This window comes from Nerophis ophidion, linkage group LG04 (genome assembly GCF_033978795.1).
Source record: "Nerophis ophidion isolate RoL-2023_Sa linkage group LG04, RoL_Noph_v1.0, whole genome shotgun sequence".
In the NCBI taxonomy this organism is placed as follows: Eukaryota; Metazoa; Chordata; class Actinopteri; order Syngnathiformes; family Syngnathidae; genus Nerophis; species Nerophis ophidion.
The window spans coordinates 34,034,006-34,047,743 of NC_084614.1; the positions used below are offsets into that span (position 1 = coordinate 34,034,006).

Here is a 13,738-nt window from a genome sequence, read left to right on the forward strand (position 1 = left end):
AAATTAAAATTAATCAGCAACATTACTCAGAACCGCAACATACAAAATATTTTAACCTATAAATAAATAAATGGGTTGTACTTGTATGGCGTATTTCTACCTTCAAGGCACTCAAAGCGCTTTGACTCTACTTCCACATTTACCCATTCACACACTGATGGAGGGAGCTGCCATGCAAGGCGCCAACCAGCACCCATCAGGAGCAAGGGTGAAGTGTCTTGCTCAGGACACAACGGACGTGACGAGGTTGGTACTAGGTGGGATTTGAACCAGGGACCCTCGGGTTGCGCACGGCCACTATCCGACTGCGCCACGCCGTCCAAAAAAAACCCAAAAAGGAATGAAAACAATTTGTCCTAATTGTTTATTTTTAATTGAAATGAGCACGTTTAGTAGGTACAGGTTTTCAGAGCAGGGTTTGAAGCATGATACTGATAAAGCATGTTCCCCAGCGTCACACCCTGGTAGCCCCCCACCCCCTCCCCCCTGTATTTAAAAGGAACTGTACTAGGAGGAAGCCAATCTGTGTCGACACAATGCTTAAAATCTAGTAAGTGCTGTGTATGAAAAACTTGACCATTTTTAACTTCTTGGTTTTTCCATCGCCCAATTTTGTCATTTACTTATTTTATGAACTCTACTGAACTACCTTGTTAGCTTCCTTAATCGCGAGTGAAAAATGGTCATAAAAGATGAAAAGGGAGTGATATTGCAGCTGGAAGTAATATATATATCAGTTACAAGTCATTTTTATTGCAAATGTTAATCGAAATCAGAAAATAATTTGTTCTCAATCATAGCTTTTTACGCTCCGTGAGGTTAGATCTTTTCTATGGTGGTGCACGTCATGCTAGGAGGAGCAAGTGTGTCGACATGAGTGTTGAAACAAGTGCAGAGTATGAAAAACGCGTACGTGTTCGTGGACATCTTGGTTTTGCTGTTGCCCAGTTTTGTCATTGACTTATTTTAAACTCTATTTAACTTGCTTGTTAGCTTCCTTTGTCGCGTGTGAACAATTTTAATTAAAGAGAGACGGGGAGTGTTACTGCAGCTTGAACCAATCTAGTTGAAAATGTTGATTCAATATTAGACAGGGCGTTAGTAATCATAGCTTTTTACACTTTGTGAGGTTAGATGTTTTTCTCCTTTTAAAGTCTATTGATTAAGATGATTAAAATCGATTTCCCATTGTCATGTTTATATTAGGGTTGTACACTATACAGTACAGAAGTGCGATACTAATAAATAATTTTTGTTACGATGCCATCTCTGAAAAGTACGGTACACCCCCAAAGCCATTTTTTGGCATCACAACATCTTCTTTCGTTTTTTTTTTAAATGTATATTCAATCAATCAATCAATCAATGTTTACTTATATAGCCCTAAATCACTAGTGTCTCAAAGGGCTGCACAAACCACAACACAAACCACTACGACATCCTCGGTAGGCCCACATAAGGGCTAAAAAAACTCACTGTTTATAAAGTCAGGAAATATGTTCCTGGACACATGAAGACTTTGAATATGACCAATGTATGATCATGTAACTACTTGGTATCAGATTGATACCCAAATTTGTGGTATCATCCAAAACTAATGTAAAGTATCAAACAACAGATGAATAAGTGATTATTTCATTTTAACAGAAGTGTAGCTAGAACACGTTAAAAGAGAAAGTAAGCAGATATTAACAGTAAGTAAACAAGTAGATTAATAATTCATTTACTACCACTTGTCCTTAAAAATGTTGACAAAATAATAGAATAATCAATGATACAATATGTTACTGCATATGTCAGCAGACTAGTTAGGAGTCTTTGTCTGTTTACTTACTACTAAAAGACAAGTTGTTTAGTATATTCACTATTTTATTTAAGGACAAACTTGAAATAAGAAACATATTTCATATGTTTATTGTACCCTAAGATTTTTTTGTTAAAATCAAGCCAATAATGCAATTTTTTTGTGCTCCTCTTTATTTAGAAAAATACAGATGGTACTGAAAAGTATCAAAATAATTTCAGTACGGGTACCAAAACACTGGTATTGTTACAACACTAGTTTATTTATATCAATAAAGAAAATACATGCTAACCAAAAGAAGCAGACACAAAAAGTACCTTCCTAAGTTTCCTATTATAGATTACACTATAATTAAGGGACACATTTGTCAGATGTAAACACTACACTATATTTTAAGATCAACAAAAAAAATGTGCCAGATAATATTACGTAATTAACTATGTCATAGAAAACATATTCACGCTGGATTCTTTCTGCAGCTAAATGGCCATTTGAACAGCTTGGCTGAATAACTCAGAGTGGAGAGGCGATGCCACACAGAGGCTTCACATAAGCGTCATCAATATGAACCGGGAGAGAAAACAGCACGCCAGCGAAGGTGTAACCTGATGCGCCTGATCAAAATTTTAAGACTGCCTCAAAAATAGGTTGCCTGCTTGCCGCTGAGGGGATGTGACGATGCCTAAGCTGCACTAGGTGCGCTCATTGACATGCAGCGGGGAAGAGACGTAAACACCATTGCTGGCCCGTCAGGGCACGTTTTGGCAGTACAGTCACATGCGTTTCAAGGTGAGGCGGTGCAGTCGCACAAATGAAAGACACATGCCCTTTTGGTGGGACATGACAAATACACATTTATTCTCAGCTGCTGTGGTAGATCAGCAAATTGACCTCTGGCTTAGACGATATGATGCTTCGAAGACATTATCAGGTGTGAAGAAAATGCAGCAATTCAATCCTGGATTTCCGATATCCACCACACAATCATTTCACCGAAATGAATGCCATTTTTTGGCATGAAGTAACGCACACATGTTGAGTGGGCGACGTTTCTAGGGTAAACGAAGCACACCAACTGGTGAGAATATACTTGAGCAGAGACATGGCACGTATCATGAATAGCCAACAAGGTAGTGTACGTTGTCATTACAATATTATCGCATTGTTTTGTCCTGTGAATGATTCAAAATGTATTTCACTATGGCCAAATGTCAAACTTAAGGCTTGAGGGGCCCACCTCATTTTACATGGCCCGTAAAAACCTGAACGTGTGTGGCGATATTATTTGATGAAAAAACGAATTTTGTTACTGAAACCTTTTTTGAAATTAATTTGACAATCCTAGCAGGCACGAGACATTGACAGAATGTTAATTATAGATACATGTACTTTAAAACAGACTTAGAAATAACGTTGCAAAAAAGTTGTACTTGTAAATGGCAACAACGTTAATGTCTAACATTGGATCCACGTTGTTGGGCAATGACCAAATTTCTATGGTCAAATCAACGTCACAACCTGACATTGAATAATCGTTGTCAAAAAGCATATTGTTTCAACGTTGTATTTGTGTTGTAAAATATCGGTTGGAAAATGACTAAAAATCAATGGTCAAATCAACGTCCATCCATCCATCCATCCATCCATCCATCATCTTCCGCTTATCCGAGGTCGGGTCGCGGGGGCAGCAGCCTAAGCAGGGAAGCCCAGACTTCCCTATCTCCAGCCACTTCGTCTAGCTCTTCCCGGGGGATCCCGAGGCGTTCCCAGGCCAGCCGGGAGACATAGTCTTTCCAACGTGTCCTGGGTCTTCCCCGTGGCCTCCTACCAGCTGGACGTGCCCTAAACACATCCCTAGGGAGGCGTTCGGGTGGCATCCTGACCAGATGCCCGAACCACCTCATCTGGCTCCTCTCGATGTGGAGGAGCAGCGGCTTTACTTTGAGTTCCTCCCGGATGGCAGAGCTTCTCACCCTATCTCTAAGGGAGAGCCCCGCCACCCGGCGGAGGAAACTCATTTCGGCCGCTTGTACCCGTGATCTTATCCTTTCGGTCATGACCCAAAGCTCATGACCATAGGTGAGGATGGGAACGTAGATCGACCGGTAAATTGAGAGCTTTGCCTTCCGGCTCAGCTCCTTCTTCACCACAACGGATCGATACAACGTCCGCATTACTGAAGACGCCGCACCGATCCGCCTGTCGATCTCACGATCCACTCTTCCCCCACTCGTGAACAAGACTCCTAGGTACTTGAACCCCTCCACTTGGGGCAGGGTCTCCTCCCCAACCCGGAGATGGCACTCCACCCTTTTCCGGGCGAGAACCATGGACTCGGACTTGGAGGTGCTGATTCTCATTCCGGTCGCTTCACACTCGGCTGCGAACCGATCCAGTGAGAGCTGAAGATCCCGGCCAGATGAAGCCATCAGGACTACATCATCTGCAAAAAGCAGAGACCTAATCCCGTGGCCACCAAACCGGAACCCCTCAACGCCTTGACTGCGCCTAGAAATTCTGTCCATAAAAGTTATGAACAGAATCGGTGACAAAGGACAGCCTTGGCGGAGTCCAACCTTCACTGGAAACGTGTCCGACTTACTGCCAGCAATGCGGACCAAGCTCTGACACTGATCATACAGGGAGCGGACTGCCACAATAAGACATTCCGATACCCCATACTCTCTGAGCACTCCCCACAGGACTTCCCGAGGGACACGGTCGAATGCCTTCTCCAAGTCCACAAAGCACATGTAGACTGGTTGGGCAAACTCCCATGCACCCTCAAGAACCCTGCCGAGAGTATAGAGTTGGTCCACAGTTCCACGACCAGGACGAAAACCACACTGTTCCTCCTGAATCCGAGGTTCGACTATCCGGCGAAGCCTCCTCTCCAGTACACCTGAATAAACCTTACCGGGAAGGCTGAGGAGTGTGATCCCACGATAGTTGGAACACACCCTCCGGTCCCCCTTCTTAAAGAGAGGGACCACCACCCCGGTCTGCCAATCCAGAGGCACCGCCCCCGATGTCCACGCGATGCTGCAGTCTTGTCAACCAAGACAGCCCCACAGCATCCAGAGCCTTAAGGAACTCCGGGCGGACCTCATCCACCCCTGGGGCCTTGCCACCGAGGAGCTTTTTAACTACCTCAGCGACCTCAGCCCCAGAAATAGGAGAGTCCACTACAGATTCCCCAGGCACCGCTTCCTCAAAGAAAGACGTGTTGGTGGGATTGAGGAGGTCTTCGAAGTATTCCCTCCACCGATCCACAACATCCGCAGTCGAAGTCAGCAGAACACCATCCGCACCATACACGGTGTTGATAGTGCACTGCTTCCCCTTCCTGAGGCGCCGTATGGTGGTCCAGAATCGCTTCGAAGCCGTCCGGAAGTCGTTTTCCATGGCTTCCCCGAACTCTTCCCATGTCCGAGTTTTTGCCTCCGCGACCGCTAAAGCTGCACACCGCTTGGCCCGTCGGTACCCGTCCACTGCCTCCGGAGTCCTATGAGCCAAAAGAACCCGATAGGACTCCTTCTTCAGCTTGACGGCATCCCTCACTGCTGGTGTCCACCAACGGGTTCTGGGATTACCGCCACGACAGGCACCAACAACCTTGCGGCCACAGCTCCAATCAGCCGCCTCGACAATAGAGGTTCGGAACATGGTCCACTCGGACTCAATGTCCCGCACCTCCCTCGTGACATGTTCAAAGTTCTCCCGGAGGTGTGAATTGAAACTCTCTCTGACAGGAGACTCTGCTAGACGTTCCCAGCAGACCCTCACAATGCGCTTGGGCCTGCCAGGTCTGTCCGGCATCCTCCCCCACCATCGCAGCCAACTCACCACCAGGTGGTGATCGGTAGAAAGCTCCGCCCCTCTCTTCACCCGAGTGTCCAAAACATAAGGCCGCAAATCCGATGACACAACTACAAAGTCGATCATGGAACTGCGGCCTAGGGTGTCCTGGTGCCAAGTGCACATATGGACACCCTTATGTTTGAACATGGTGTTTGTTATCGACAAACTGTGACGAGCACAAAAGTCCAATAACAAAACACCACTCGGGTTTAGATCCGGGCGACCATTCTTCCCAATCACGCCTCTCCAGGTTTCACTGTCGTTGCCAACATGAGCGTTGAAGTCTCCCAGTAGGACAAGGGAATCACCCGGAGGAGCACTTTCCAGTACTCCCTCGAGTGTACCCAAAAAGGGTGGGTATTCTGAACTGCTGTTTGGTGCGTAAGCACAAACAACAGTCAGGACCCGTCCCCCCACCCGAAGGCGAAGGGAAGCTACCCTCTCGTCCACTGGGTTGAACTCAAACGTACAGGCTTTGAGCCGGGGGGCAACCAGAATTGCCACCCCAGCCCGTCGCCTCTCACTGCCGGCAACGCCAGAGTGGAAGAGGGTCCAGTCCCTCTCGAGAGAACTGGTTCCAGAGCCCTCGCTGTGCGTCGAGGTGAGTCCGACTATATCCAGCCGGAACTTCTCTACCTCGCGCACTAGCTCAGGCTCCTTCCCCCCCAGTGAGGTGACGTTCCACGTCCCAAGAGCTAGCTTCTGTAGCCGAGGATCGGACCGCCAAGTGCCCTGCCTTCGGCTGCCGCCCAGCTCACAATGCACCCAACCTCTATGGCCCCTCCTATGAGTGGTGAGCCCATTGGAGGGATGACCCACGTTGCCTCTTCGGGCTGTGCCCGGCCGGGCCCCATGGGAACAGGCCCGACCACCAGGCGCTCGCCATCGTGCCCCAACTCCGGGCCTGGCTCCAGAGCGGGGCCCCGGTGACCCACGTCCGGGCGAGGGAAATCTGGGTTCATTTCGTTGTAATTCCATAGAAGTCTTTGAGCTGCTCTTTGTCTGATCACTCACCTAGGACCTGTTTGTCTTGGGAGACCCTACCAGGGGGCATGAAAACCCCCAGACAACATAGCTCCTAGGATCATTGGGACACGCAAACTCCTCTACCACGGTAAGGTAGCAGCTCAGAGAGGAGCAAATCAACGTCAGAACCCAAAATTGATTGAACGTTGTCACAAAGCATTTTGTTCCAACGTTTTGAGGTTTGAGCTGCACAACCTCAGAACCGATTTCAAAAAGTTTTCAACATTGTTTTAACGTCCTTTGCCTGCTCGGATAGCCGAACCCTTAATATCCGCAAAACGATTCGTCCATCAGATTGTTGGCATATAATATGATAATATATGAAAGGTAGTTCATAATGTTACATGACGATGACAGTCATCCCTCGCCACACTACACTTTAAACATCGCAGATTTTTATTTAATGCATATGTGACAATTTTTTGGCCCTAAATTGAGCGTTACAAGCAGAAAAATGCCCAAATGAAGTAAAACTATCAATACTACAGCAGTTTTAGTCACTTGACGAGACCAAACCAATCAGAGCGAGCTGTTCAGTATCGTGGCCACTGATGGGCCCAGCCTCAGGCAGCACAACTATTGGAGTAAAATAGTGTTAAGGGTGCTATCCATCCATCCATTTTCTACCGCTTATTCCCTTTTGGGGTCGCGGGGGGCGCTGGCGCCTATCTCAGCTATGCTATTTTATTAGATGGCTCTCACAAAGTTAAAACACATATTTGGTATGTCATTAAACATAATTTGTTATCTTGTAGCAATGATGAATGATTTGTAATGAATGATTCCAACTTTTCAGAATTTAAATCATTGCGGTCATGTCCGGAAAACATTTACAGTGATAAAAAAAAGACCACACTATATGGTTTTGCAACTCTGCCTGCAAAGTAACTATAAATATATATATATATATATATATATATATATATATACATATATAGACATACATACATATATATATATATGTATATATACATACATATATATATATATGTGTATGTGTATATATAGATATGTGTGTATAAGGTACATATATGTGTATGTATAATGTTTGTATAAATCAATCAATCAATGATTTTTTATATAGCCCTAAATTACTAGTGTCTCAAAGGGCTGCACAAACCACAACACAAATCACAACGACATCCTCGGTAGAGCCCACAAAAGGGCAAGGAAAACGCACACCCAGTGGGATGTCGGTGACAATGATGACTATGAGAAACCTTGGAGAGGGCCGCATATTTGGGCACCCCCTCTATATATATATATATATATATATATATATATATATATATATATATATATATATATATATATATATATATATATATATATAGATTCTCGATTGAAAAACGATATTTTTCCGATTCAAAACGATTCTGTATTCAATACATAGGATTTCAGCAGGATCTACCCCAGTCTGCTGACATGCAAGCAGAGTAGTAGATTTTTTTAAAAAGCTTTTATAATTGTAAAGGAAAATGTTTTGTCAACTTATTGTTATAATGTACATTTGTTTTAACTATTAAACAAATAAAAAAAATGACTTATTTTATCTTTGTGAAAACATTGGACACAGTGTGTTGTCAAGCTTATGAGATGCGATGCAAGTGTAAGCCACTGTGACACTATCGTTCTTTTTTATTTAATTTTTATAAATGTCTAATGATAATGTCAATGAGGGATTTATAATCACTGTTATGCTGAAATTATAACTAATATTGATACTGTTGTTGATAATATTCATTTTTGTTTCACTACTTTTGATTTGTTCTGTGTCGTGTTTGTGTCTCCTCTCAATTGCTCTGTTTATTGCAATTCTGATTGTTGCTGGGTCAGGTTTGGTTTTGGAATTGGATTGAATTTATACGGTATTGCTGTGTATTGGTTTGTTGGATTGATTAAAAAATAAAACAAAAATAAAAAATCTATTTTTTTAAAAATGAGAATCGATTCTGAATTGCACAACGTGAGAATCGCGATTCGTATTCGAATCGATTTTTTCCCACACCCTTAATATATATATATATATATATATATATATATATATAAAGCCTGTACATATATACATCCATTTATCTTATACCGCTTATATACGAGTACATATTATTAGAATAAAATAAGGGATATATAATAAAACATATATTATAATTGGTTATTAAGAGTATGTGAATGTTCAACTCCTACCTTGTTTATGTCTGTGACAACTTTTTAAAGTTTTGTATTTAATCAGAAACATTAAGCAGCTAAAATGTGTCAAACATGGATAAGTGTGAAGAAAAGGACCTTTAAAAAAAAATTTTTTTTACAAAGTTCAATAAGCAGGTTTTGGTATGTGTGACCATGTTTTTTGAATTTTTGTGCTGACTGGTTTACTTTTTTTTTGCACTGTGACTCGGGAAGGTTGTTCTGAAATGGGTCAAATAAGTACATGTAGCACTTTATCAGGTTAAAGGTACAATTAAAAGCAGAGTTACTACCACTTACCACCATAAATCGAAAAGGATTGCTCCTGGTCGGATTGTTTATTGAATTGGTACCGGTCAAATTGAAGACGCTGGACACCAAATTTTGGTCACCCCTGATTGACAGTAATTTACTGTGAAATATCTCTAGAGCAATTTGCTGTTACTTGTACTTTTACCGTTAATTACAATAAAGTTACAACTAAATGCAGTAACTTCACAGTTGTAGTTTGTTTTTGATTAATCTCTTGTTTGAACAGCATACCGCTCCTTTCTGTACCAGAGTGGGCAACTTTGTCTACTGAACCCCTGAAGAGACAAAGCAGTTTGAATTTACAGTCATTTGTTGTGATTTGGCCCTGCGATAAGGTGGCCACTTGTCCAGGGTGTACCCCGCCTGCCGCCCGATTGTAGCTGAGATAGGCACCAGCGCCCCCCGCGACCCCGAAGGGAATAAGCGGTAGAATATGGATGGATGGATGGATGGATTGTTGTGATTTTGCTGTGAAATAACAGTTAATTACTGTGAAATATAAGGACATCGTATTTGTTTATATGTATGTGTTGTAACAATACAGTACATTTGGATCACAATATTTTACTGTGAAAAAACTGTTCAATGCTATAAAATCCTGGTATTTGTTTACAGTGTATAATCATAATTTACCATTTGAGTGTGGTAACATCCTGCTAGACGGACTATGTACAGTAGGGGTCGGGAACCTTTTTGGCTGAAAGAGCAAAGAAGCCAAATATTCCATCCATCCATTTTCTACCGCTTATTCCCTTTTGGGGTCGCGGGGGGCGCTGGCGCCTATCTCAGCTACAATCGGGCGGAAGGCGTCGTACACCCTGGACAAGTCACTACCTCATCGCAGGGCCAACACAGATAGACAGACAACATTCACACTCAAATTCACACACTAGGGCCAATTTTTTTGTGTTGCCAATCAACCTATCCCCAGGTGCATGTCTTTGGAAGTGGGAGGAAGCCGGAGTACCCGGAGGGAACCCACGCATTCACGGGGAGAACATGCAAACTCCACACAGAAAGATCCCGAGCCTGGATTTGAACCCAGGACTGCAGGACCTTCGTATTGTGAGGCAGATGCACTAACCCCTCTGCCACCGTGAAGCCCTGAAGCCAAATATTTTAAAATGTATTTCCGTAAGAGCCATATAATATATATTTTTTTAACACTGAACACAACTAAACGTGTGCATTTTTAAGTAAGACCAACATTTCTAGAGTACAATAGGTCTCTTATTCTTTGTAATAACATCGTTATTCTGAAGCCAACTGTGGAGGGGCGTGGCCTGCGGGCCTGCAGCGAAGCGGGGTGTTGCCAGGACCAACCTCGAAATCAGCGACAGGCGCGTAGATGGCCCACCTGAGCCTTGATATCTAATCACCTGTCGCTCTGTTATAAGCAGCAGCCAGGAGGAGAGACAGGGTTGGAGCTGGAGCCAGAGCGCGCGCGAGAACGAAAGAGAAAAATACAATTGCTTGAAAGCAACTGAGAGACTTATTGAAAATTAAAACAATATTGTAACCCTGAAACAGGCTCTCATGTCAGTGCTTGGTGGTCTGAAGAACCCCCAGGAGAGCAAGCCCCACACTAACCAATAATAAATAAATACCTTTTTACCATTAACGCAACTTCTTGAAGATAAAAAAGCATGAAAATGTTTTATATATTGAACGTTATTTTTAACACTGTGATTACAAGTGGAATCATTCGTGTTAAGCAATGTCAGCTCAGATTTATCCGAGAGCCAGCTGCAGTCATCAAAAGAGCCACATCTGGCTCTAGAGCCATAGGTTCCCTACCCCTGATGTATAGGATAACAACAGGTATGGATATGTATATGGCTCAATGCAGAAAAGGGAAAAATCCAACAAATGCCTCTCTACATTGGACATTTTTACTCACCTTGTTGAGTCTTCAGCGGTGCAATGACGTACTTTTCATTTCTGCCTGTAGGAATGAGCATTTTAGATAAAGTTGTTTAGATTAGAGGCAGACACTTAAACAGAGCACAGATGCATGATGGAAAAAGTGAATGAGTGAATTATGAGCATGCAAGAGAGACTAACTGATGCAGCAACACAATGTACTCACAATAAGACCAACATCTGCTTGTGTTGGGTCTAGCGTGCAGAAGAGAAGATCCACTGATGCTGCCTTGCTTGCGCTTGTGTGTGAGAATCACCCCCACACTCTTTTTTTTTTTTTTTTTTTTTTTTACATCAAACTTAACACATCCAGTCGGGTTAATCTTGATGGGAAAAAAGCCTCCATGCTCCACAGCGGGAGGAAAAATAAATGTATAGATATATTACACATGCAGGCATGTGATCTGCATTTGTGGTGCGTAAAATCTCCTCCTTCCAATTCCACCAAAGTGTCCTCCTAGGAAGCCACTGTGTTTGCATCCAACCCGTCTACTGAGACCCCCCTCTTGTGAGCGCAGGATAAGCCAAAATGAACGAGAGGATGCTGATGGAGCGAGAACATTGCGTCACAAGGACCAGGACAAGATGGATATGGAGCATGCGGGGATGGTGCATGTAAGAAAGGGAGAGGAGTGTGTGTGTGTGCGACTGTGTGTGTGCCTGTGTGTGTGCCTGTGTGTGTGTGTGTGTGTGTGTGTGTGTGTGTGTGTGTGTGTGTGTGTGTGTGTGTGTGTGTGTGTGTGTGTGTGTGTGTGTGTGTGTGCAAAAAAAAAAAGCAATTCTTACAGTAGCGGTGGACAGATTTGGCAGAAGAGACGCGCAGCGAGAAGGAGGAGAAGCAGCAACACTGCAGTGGAGACAAGGGAGGACCTCCTGACTGCGCATTAGGAGTCCACGATGAACGACTCTTTTACTCCCTTTTGTTTGACATCATCACTCAGCATCACCTGTTGTCATCCTCCACCAGACACAGCGTTAGGTACACCTGCACAGTCCAGCCATTATTCAAATTGTTTCATTCGTAACCATTTTTTTAATGGTAGAACATTATATAGAATGCCGGTTTTATGGCTAATTTGACTTTCTGTAAGGGAAAACCAAAACATCAGAATCATCTCGCAAAATTGTCTTCACATGCTGTGTAAAAAAAATTCTAAGAAAACAGTAAATGTAAAAAACTCAATTGCCAGAATTTTTCTGTTTTTTTTTAGGGGACGCAACTACCTATTATTTTAGTAATGGAATAATCGATAAATTAGTTTGTTCGATTAATCGAGTAATCAGATCAAAAACACTTGATAGTCTTAATGGAAAATAGTTTAAACCATTGGTCCCCAAACTATTTGATTGGGCGGGGTACACCCTGGACAAGTCGCCCCTCATCGCAGGGCCAACACAGATAGACAGACAACATTCACACTCACATTCACACACTAGGGCCAATTTAGTGTTGCCAATCAACCTATCCCCAGGTGCATGTCTTTGGAGGTGGGAGGAAGCCGGAGTACCCGGAGGGAACCCACGGAGTCACGGGGAGAACATGCAAAATCCACACAGAAAGATACCGAGCGCAGGATCAAACCCAGGACTTTTGTATTGTGAGGCAGACGCACTAACCCCTGTTCCACCGTGTTACCCGGGAGATGATCTAGATTCACCTATTTGGGTTAAAAATATTTTTTGCAGACCAGTAATTATTGTCTGCAAATGATGTGTTGTTGTTGAGTGTCAGTACTGTCTCGAGCTCGGCAGAGTAACCGTGTATCACTCTTCCATATCAGTCGGTGTCAGCTGGTGGCTAATTGCTTTGTAGATGTCGGAAACAGCATGAGGCAGCGTGCAGGTAAAAAAGTGCCTAATGCTTAAACCAAAAATAGACAAAAAGTGAGTGCCCCTAAGAAAAGGCATTGAAGCTTAGAGAAGGCTATGCAAAAACACCTAAAACTGAACTGACTACAGAGTAAAGAAAAACAGATTGTTGGACGACAGCAAAGACTTACTGTGGAGCAAAATCTACATCTGAACATGACAGGACAATCAACAATGTCCAAACAAGGAAGGATAAAAGCAACTGAAATATTTTTGATTACTAAAACAAAGTAAATGCAGGAAATATCGCTCAAAGGAAGACATGAAACTGCTAGGGAAATACCAAAAAAGAGAAAAAGCCACCAAAATAGGAGCGCAAAACACACAGGAAAACAGCAAAAAAGTCGAAATAAGTCACAGCGTGATGTGACAGGTGGTGACATTACACCTGCTTTGAGACAAGGGCTATATTGATGCATGGTTATTTATGGTTCAAAGACGACTTGTTTAATTTTTTAAAGATTTCTGCTGGTGATGTGCCTCTGGATTTTTTTCAACGCAAAAAGGTTGAAAAACACTGAATATATATATATATATATATATATATATATATATATATATATATATATATATATATATATATATATATATATATATATATATGAGGTGGTGACTTGTCCATATTCAATTGAATAAATAAATAGATGGGTTGTACTTGTATAGCGCTTTTCTACCTTTAAGGTACTCAAAGCGCTTTGACACTACTTCCACATTTACCCATTCACACACACATTCACACACTGATGGAGGGAGCTGCCA

At 42.9% G+C, this 13,738-nt stretch overlaps 1 protein-coding gene across 2 annotated transcripts in view; it reads right to left on the reverse strand.

Moving 5' to 3' along the window:
- The window catches only part of slc8a4a (solute carrier family 8 member 4a), a 120,162-nt gene extending 108,148 nt beyond the window's left edge, over window positions 1-12,014 (reverse strand). The window contains exons 1-2 of one of the 2 annotated variants that reach the window (XM_061897891.1): window positions 11,897-12,014; window positions 11,088-11,132 (exon numbers count right to left, since the gene is read on the reverse strand). The gene's annotated coding sequence lies outside the window, so the exon portion shown is untranslated. Of the gene's footprint in view, window positions 1-11,087; window positions 11,133-11,276; window positions 11,780-11,896 lie in introns of those variants that run through there. The other variant, XM_061897890.1, reaches the window with a different exon arrangement.
- Window positions 12,015-13,738: the final 1,724 nt, after the last annotated feature.